Raw genomic sequence first — 8,707 nt, 5'->3', positions numbered from 1 at the left:
TTTTTTTTTTTAATGAACATTGCAGATTATCTATAAAATAAATAAATAAAAAAATCCTATTTTTAGCATAATGGCAAGGAATATGCATGATAAATTTTTAGAAGTATTAGGGGGACATTGATAAACTTAATTTAATGTTGTTTGTTGTTGTTGTGCTAGACCAGCGGTATACGTTGAGGTTTGTGAAGTTTAGGTTTAACAAATGGTATTCAAGGATGGTTCCCTATGAGATGGCTACAAAAGTAGAAATAGCTCTTGTTTGTATGTATGCACACTATTGTGTGCATGGTCGGTGTTCAAGTAGGCAAGGTCAAGATAGCTCCTTTGCTTCACACAATATTGAGATTACACTTGAACAACATCCTCATGCAATGGTGAAATCTATTTATACGGTGCATTTGGCAAAGGAAGATAGTATGGAAAGCAAATTAGAGGGGGATGGATATTTTGTTTGATGAAGTGGAAGAAAATACTCATTACATGTTGTATTTGAATTGGTTAAAGATGAATTCCAATAAAAATATTGCCTTCTCTCAAAAGTGGTACACTGGTACGTGATGTATTAGTCATTCCTGATTTACAATTGCCTTTAAGTCAATTTTTAGTACTAAGAGTCGTGTTTGACCAATTTTGGAGTTCTTTGTGTCCAAACACGGTAGAAATGTTAATTTGTACTTATAATTAGTTTAAGATCTACATATTCAATTAATCTTCAAATAGTCATGGATGAGGTTGAATTCAATAAGATTCTCGAGTCAAGTAAATTTTTAACAAAGTAATTATTTATAATTTTTATTGTTACATAAGCCTTTTATTTTACTTCTATATTTAACTTTCTTTTGGTTTTTTTTCTAGATGTTGACCATCACTTGACCTATGTCGCCATGCCTTTTAATCGTTACACAACTAAATAGGCCGATCATGAACACTACAGGTGTGGGATTAATACCATAAATTTGTTATTAAATCCCATTCCACCTATATTAGGTTTCTTTTTTTAAGAAGTCAACTACTAACATATATTTAGGGTGTCAACTTATCAAAAATAAAAAATTTATACTTTTTATTTCTAGTTTATTAAATTTCATTTGAAAAAAAAAAAAAAAAAAAAAAACACACACACAGCAATAGAGGACAATGAAGCTATTGGTTAGTAAAGCCGTATGCAAGTCATCATATAGGCTCTAGGACTTTTGCTTTGACCCATAAGAATTACTTTTGGGCTAGTAATAGCCCGTTGGGCTACCCTAAAATAGTAAGGCCGATTTGGAAATTTGCACCTTGCTCAATTGGTTGCTCAAGCCCAAGGGAATTTCAACCCAATAAAATTTCATAGGTGGAGTCCTACAAGAGAGCAAGCCCATATAGAGAGAGAGAGCACTCATTAACAATAGAGTCTACTGCAACTGCCCATTGGACCTGTATAAGCCCAAAAATACACCACAGAGGAGGGACCACCCAGCTAGAACTCTGAGGATTAAAAATTTAAAACCAACCAGTTCATTCATGTGGTGGTTAATGGTTATGTGGAGCTGAATTTTTCATTTCACAATTTGAAATTTTAATAGAAATCTAAGGGGGTGTTTGGTAAAGGAGTTTGAGTAATGTTGTTCTTGTTTGGGTGTTTTTGATATAAATGTGGGTGAAAAAGTGTGTAGAAATATATATAAGTGTGTTTAAAATGTGAAAAATGTTGCTTGAGTAGGGCTACCAACCGGGCCCTAAGTATTTCACAATCTTGCTCATGTGAGATGTATTTTTTGATGAGCATGACAAGGTATAAGAATATAGTAACTTTCTACCTTTTAGACCTACATAAAATGTGGGTATTGTTATCCTTGTTCACTAATTCATCTCACTGCCTCTTTCTTTTATTAGGACTTTCTTCCAATCAGGTTTCTCTGGGTCAAGTAGCAAAAACCTATTTCTCACCTCTCTCTCTCTCTCTCTCTCTCTCTCTCTCTCTCTCTAAGTGAAAAGCAAGATTTCTTTGGGTATGTTACTATGTTTGGCATGGGTTATTTCTTTTATTATTATTATTATTATTTTTGGATATTTGTTTATGTAAAGTTTTTTAAAACTTTTTTTTTTTTTAAAGTACATACTTTAACCTTCTACAAATAAGTTTTCAACAAAAATTGTATCCAAATACGCTCTTAAGAAAGAAAAGCAAATCTTAAAAAAAAAAATTAAATAAAATAAATAAAAACACAAATGACTATTAGTATACCATTTACACTAAAAAAAAAATTATAATCTTGTTATTGTTGAAAATTGAGATAATTGCTAGCTGGATTTTATTGCATGTGCTAGATGGACTCTGCTGTAAAATAGTTGCCAATTTCAGCTTTGTAACGTGTAGATTTTAGCGGTAATACTTTAGCCTTAGTGCCACCAAAATGATCCAATAATATTCCACTTGATTTAGTAAATATGTCAAAACCAACTGCAAGTTAAAGGCTATAAATAAGAACATTGTTGTAAAGAATGGGAGATATAACTTTTCAAGGGAACACTACTCTACTTATTGTACTTTCAGCAATAAGAAAAGAAATTGGATGATCACTTAAATATAAAAGTTCTATTACTCTTTAGTTTTATTTCTTGCAACTACTATCTCCCTTTTTAGCCACATCAGCAACCATGTTATTACCATTTTTTTTTCTTGAATTTCTCCTATAATTTTAAAATACTTTTCCTAAATTTTAGAATACTCTTAAAAAGAAAATGATGAACATGTATAGGCAACAAAAATTGACTATATATATTCATCATGGATGGTTTTAACTTTACATTTAATTTTGCATTTATATATTCATATGTTTTAATTAAAATAATTAAAACAATTACTCCGTATTTTTCTACCATTAAAAAAGTCACAGATCCTCTTTTTAAAAACTTTGACATACCACTAACCTAACCACTAAATACATTAAAATTTTAAAAATAAGGCTATTATTACTTCTGTTACAACCAAATCATTAATTGATTAAGACCAAACTAAATAAATGTCTTTGTATACCCTTGAAAAGTCAAAAAAAAAAAAAAAAACATTTCACATTCCACTAACGTAACCACATCTATAACTATTTAAGACGAGTATGATGTCTATTTCTTATTAATAACCATTGTGGTGGGTTTTTTGTGGTTAAAGTAGGTTGGGCTGCCTTCTGTGGTATTGTGCCCAAATATTCTAAGTAAAGGAGTTGAGACCGGTCCAATTGCAACTTAATTTGGTCCGACTTGTGCGCAAACTATGCCTCGTCTGCTAGGAGCACGCTTACAGCGGGCAGAGCTGTTTCAGATGGATTGCGGCAGGCAGATATAATAATAACAAAATAAAATAAAGTACTTTGACATTTTTATTAAGGTAAACAGATAATCCCTACTTAAGAAAAGATAATCACAGTTTAACAATAATTATTTTATAAGAAAAGTAAGGAAAACAAGGGGGGTGGTATATGAGTTGATTGAGAGAAGAAATAAATCAGATCAAGTTTGATCCACAAGACCAAAGCCAGAGAGGGAAGAATGCCTTTTCTCAAAATGAATAATCTCTTAGGGAGGTCCTGCCATGGAAATTAATCACTTTGAGGGAAGCGGACTTAAATGATTGGTACACAAGAAAACCCTTTTGTTTCCGGCAGAGAGCAAGATTTTGAGAGGGAGAGAGGGAATCAACCTATTGGTGCATGCCTGCCATTCTAACTCTCTATCTTTTTCTTCCTTCTTTTCTAATATTTCCCTTTTCTTATCTTTTTTCTTTCTACTTCTTTTTCTCAATCCTTGTTTTATATTTCCTGGTTTTCAAGTTTCCAAAACGGTGGTGCTTGCCGTCCCCCCTTCCTGTACACGGCAAGGGCCTTGTTATAGTGCCTACCGTGATTGGATTTTACTATTTTAGCCTTTAACCACATTTGTCTGGTATGGGTGTACCTGTCGACCACTATTGGTCCATCTGTGTGCCACTCCCCATCGCCAAACAAAAAAAAACTATTTTGTTTGTTTGTCTGTCGTGGCACCCTTTCCTGATATGGTGTGGGTGCCTTCTTTCTCCCTATCCCTCATGGCATGCACTTAGTGGTTTCAGCTTAACTTTGCTCCTTTGGGTGGTATGTCATCCTAGCAAGACACTTCTCCCAAAAGAGCCCTAGCAGGAACCTCAAAATAGGTTTTCCCCTCTCCCCACTGCCAAACCATGCCCTTTTATCTCTAACCCATGATCTCACCATGTCCTATATTGGCTGGGTACAGGCTGGTGAGGTCTGGGCATTGCGCGTGCCTCTCTTCCATGTATGTCCAAAATCTACCTGCTGCTTATGCGTTTGTCGTGGTTAGCCTGCACAGTCTGCTGTCCGTTTTTTACTATTTTCTGGTTTTCTCTCTCCTTTATGGCTTGCCCTATTCAAGGGATGGGCCTTGCTTGGCGGTGGGCTTTACTTTTCTTCAGCCCACCCTTTTTCTTGCTACCCTCTCCTGCCATACCACTCTATTATTCATGCTGCGAAGCTGTTTTGCCTCAATCTGGCTGGGCCTCTTTGGGCCTACCATTTATCCTTCTCCCAATGGCCCAATACGACCATTGGTTCTTATATTATATCACTGGCGGGCTCCTGTATTCCATTTGTTTTCCCTTGGGCATCCCGGGCCCGTTTGCTTCCCTTGGGTTCCTTGGCCCTTTTCTTAACTTTGCATTACCATGGGCTTTTATTGAATTCTTTGGGTTTCCTCGGCCCAATTACATTATCCCTCATCCTTGGTGTTCATAGGCTTGCCATCAACTCCTTACTTTCTTTACTTTCATTACTTTGGCCCTACTGTGACCTATTCTCACTTTTTCACATCATATACTACCATGGTTTGCTTTTTCTCTCTTTCCGGGCTCCTTTAAGCTTATTTACCTCCTCAAGACCCATTTGTTGATCTCATGGGCCTATGATCCATTATTCTTGCAGCTTGGGCTTAATGGGTTTTCTATCCGTTTGTTAACTCTTTGTTATTCGTGTTGCTGGGCCTCTCCCTTTCACTTGGGCTTCCGAAATGGCTATCAACAACCATACCATACAAATTACAACTAGCAAGAGATCGTACTCTACAACAATAAAGACAAAGCTTCCAACTACAAGATATTGGAAAAACAAATTTTCTTTATGTACAAGGTATGTATACTACATCTCAAAACTATTTATTTTTGTTTCATAAGATGAATGAAGATCATTGCAAATTTTAGATGTACTTTTTTTTTGAGACCAAAATTTTAGATATACTTAGTTATGTATATCGTTGAATTTTTATTAGGGCGTTATTTCTATTCTAACAATAGTTCAACTCAATCGGGTCTAACTAATGACTATATTATCGGTTTCAAAAATAACTTACGGATAAAAATGAGAATTGGAAAGAGTAAGACATTCTAGAATGTGGGAAGCTGTCAACCGAAAAAATCTTGAACTGTTTCTCCAAAAAAAAAAAAAAAAAAAAAATCTTGAACTAATCAGGTTAGATTTGACTAACAAATTACTTACACTAGCAGGATGATACTATACATGCTACAATTCAAAAACAAAACAATGTTAAGAAGTTCTGGTCACAACTACGAGAAGTACAGTTATATTCATCGTCCAGTTTTCGAGTAAATCCTTACAAAGAAAAAGATACTAGTTATTAGCCTATAAATAAAAGAGAGGAACATAGACTTTTTGACAGGTAGCCTAAAAAGTCTCAATTAATTTTTTTTTTCTTTTTAAATAATTATGTTTCATATTACGTAATCAACTATATTTGTTGCATACATCATTGGATTTGCCCATAATACATCAAATCTAACATGTGGCAATATATTTAATCTAAACTTAATGGTATTTTAATTATTAATATATATATATATATATATTGCAATTTACTATTCACATATGACCATTTGATAATGAACAACATAATTTATACTATTAATAATATGATTTTCTTGTTTCGTCTTCAATTTTTAGCATATCAAAATATTCTCATACAAATTTTGAAATAATATACTCTTTATTTTAATTTTTTTCCTACAAAAAAACAAAAAAAGGTTAAAACAGTAATACTATCTCACATACAAAAGGAAAAAAAAAAAAAATCTGTTATTCTCACTACCCATTTGTATTCAAATGTCTAATTCCTATTTGTATTGGTTATCTATTTGAATTCAAATAGTTCAATTATCTTTTATACACAAACACACAAAATTACTTCTTCAAAAAAAATAAAATAAAATAAAATAACCCACTACCTCACGTATTCATTCTTATCCCAAAATTTCTATGGTTATTTTTTAATTCTTTAAAACATTCCAAAATTTTTGTTATCCAAATTTTATACAGTTATCACAAATCCTCATCTATCCACACTAATGTATATTATTTTTCTTTTGTTTGAATTTCAAATTTTTTTACTTATCACAATTCTTATTCCAATCAATAAATTCAATTGTCCCATTGAGTTTCAATTTCTTATGGTTATTTATCTCATTTTTAAATATTATTCCACATTACTAAATACACACGGTTATTTATATATCACTTTTAAACATTATAAAATTAAACCAAAAAAACAAATAAATAAAAAAGAGTATTATTGCAAGCACAAAGAGCGTGTGATAACAAAGCGCGTGTAATAAGTCTAGTTATAAAATAGAATAATTATTTAAAAAAAAAAAAAGAACTACAGTTTAATGGGTTGTATTTTCTATTTTAAAAAACAATGAGTTGTTATATCATCATTTGTAACTGATCACTTCTCATTTTTTTTCGGTATCTATGTAATTCGTGCCTACTCACCTCTTCCAAAAGAGTAATGCTAAAGATATAAATTTTTTTATAAAAAAAATTACAAATTGCTGATGTGGTGAATGATTATTGGTAAAAAAAGAAAAAATGATATTAATGGTGAGCCTAGATGAGAACTAATAAAAAGTTGACCACATCAACAGTTTGTAAAAATGTTGTGAAATATTTTGTGGTTGTAGAATTACTCCTTCCAAAAACCAAAAAAAAGAAAACCTTAAATTTTATTAATAGACAATAATTGCACTATATATATATATATATATATATATATATATATATACTAACATATAACATCATAAATTCCAATTGCAACAAAAGAATCCTGTCAAAGGTATGACTTTGTTAACTTCTCGCTCTTTTTGAAGTTGTTTATCTTTTCCTTTCCATATTCTATCAAATTTCTTTTTACTTTTTGAAGTTATTTTCTATTTTCTTTGATAAATAAAATAGGTAGAAAAGGTTTATTTTAACGTTGTTGTTGATATTTTTCAGAGATAGAAAGTCTTCGAGAAATTTAACAAAATTTTGAAGCCAAGAGATAGAGAGACATGAAATCAGTGAGTTTCCTTTCTCTTGATATTGATAGAGTTCTATTTCGAAACTTCTTTTTTAATTAGCGATAAAAGGAGAGGTACAAAACTTCCCACATCATTTACCTTAATATTGATGGAGTTCCTTATTGTTGATATTCTTCATTGATAATCTTATAATTGCTTTTCTCTCTTTCTTTCTTTCTTTATTTATTTATTTTTGTTGTTGTTATATAGAAAATTGAATGCCATTTCTATTAATTATTAACTATTGGTGTGTAGATTTTTTTTATACATTTTTTTTGTTGTAAATTCTTATAAGAATTTGTTTTAACATATTCGATACAATTTATTTAAGCATTTACCCCCCCCCCCCCCCACATATATATATATATATATAACATTCTAATCAAATTCAAATACAAATTAATAGAGGACAAAGTAAAATAACAACAAAAAGTTGAAGAAAAAAAATCGTGCAAAGCGTGGGCCAATAACTAATTTCTTATATTTTTTAATTCGAAATGGTGATCATGTGAAAGTTTTTAAGTGTCAATGTCAAATGATGGAAACAATCCCATAAAAAAAGTGAAGGAAACAAATAATAAAAATTCCTCCATTATTTAAATGATTTTTCAAATAACAAGTAAAAACATTTTAAAAAAACAAATGTGAACTAAGTAATTCAAAGTGATCAATGTTTAAAGGTGTTATTGAAATTTAAGTGATAATTTAGTAGTAATGATATTTTTTGTGATGTTTGATATTTGCAGTTCAAACCTCTTCTCATGCTTCCCTACAAACTATTTCTCTTTTTTATTTTTAAATCCAAAAACTTCAAGTTATATTTTTAGGTCAATACAAAGCATCTCATTTCCAAAGCCCTATCAAAAAATTTCTCTTAACCTCCTCTCAATTATCTTCATTTATATTCCTTTCTAAATTCCCATTTACAAACCTTCACCTTCCTCATCCCAACTGTAATTTTTTCACTCGCCATATACATATAAAACTACCAAAGAGAATCAGGACCAATATGTTAGTTTATCAAAAAAAAAAAGACCAATATGTTTCAACAATCATGAAGATGATATATGTTCAGGCAAGAAAAAAAAAATCACTGAATTATATGGACAAATAGATAAAAATGATGTCATGATGCCACTTGTCACTGACCCACCAATCCACCGAATGCCTACAATATCTACACCTCTCGAGATTGGCACAAGAATCAAAACTAACCCCTTATCCTTGCTCTTAATCTAGAAATACTTGGGTCACACTTGCACATAAAGCCATATATATATGCACTCCCAATGAAGCCCATAACGATAATACTATACATACCTATCC

The sequence above is a fragment of the Quercus robur genome, chromosome 10 (assembly GCF_932294415.1).
Source record: "Quercus robur chromosome 10, dhQueRobu3.1, whole genome shotgun sequence".
NCBI classification, from domain to species: domain Eukaryota; kingdom Viridiplantae; phylum Streptophyta; class Magnoliopsida; order Fagales; family Fagaceae; genus Quercus; species Quercus robur.
Note: the sequence above shows the minus strand (reverse complement) of the source record.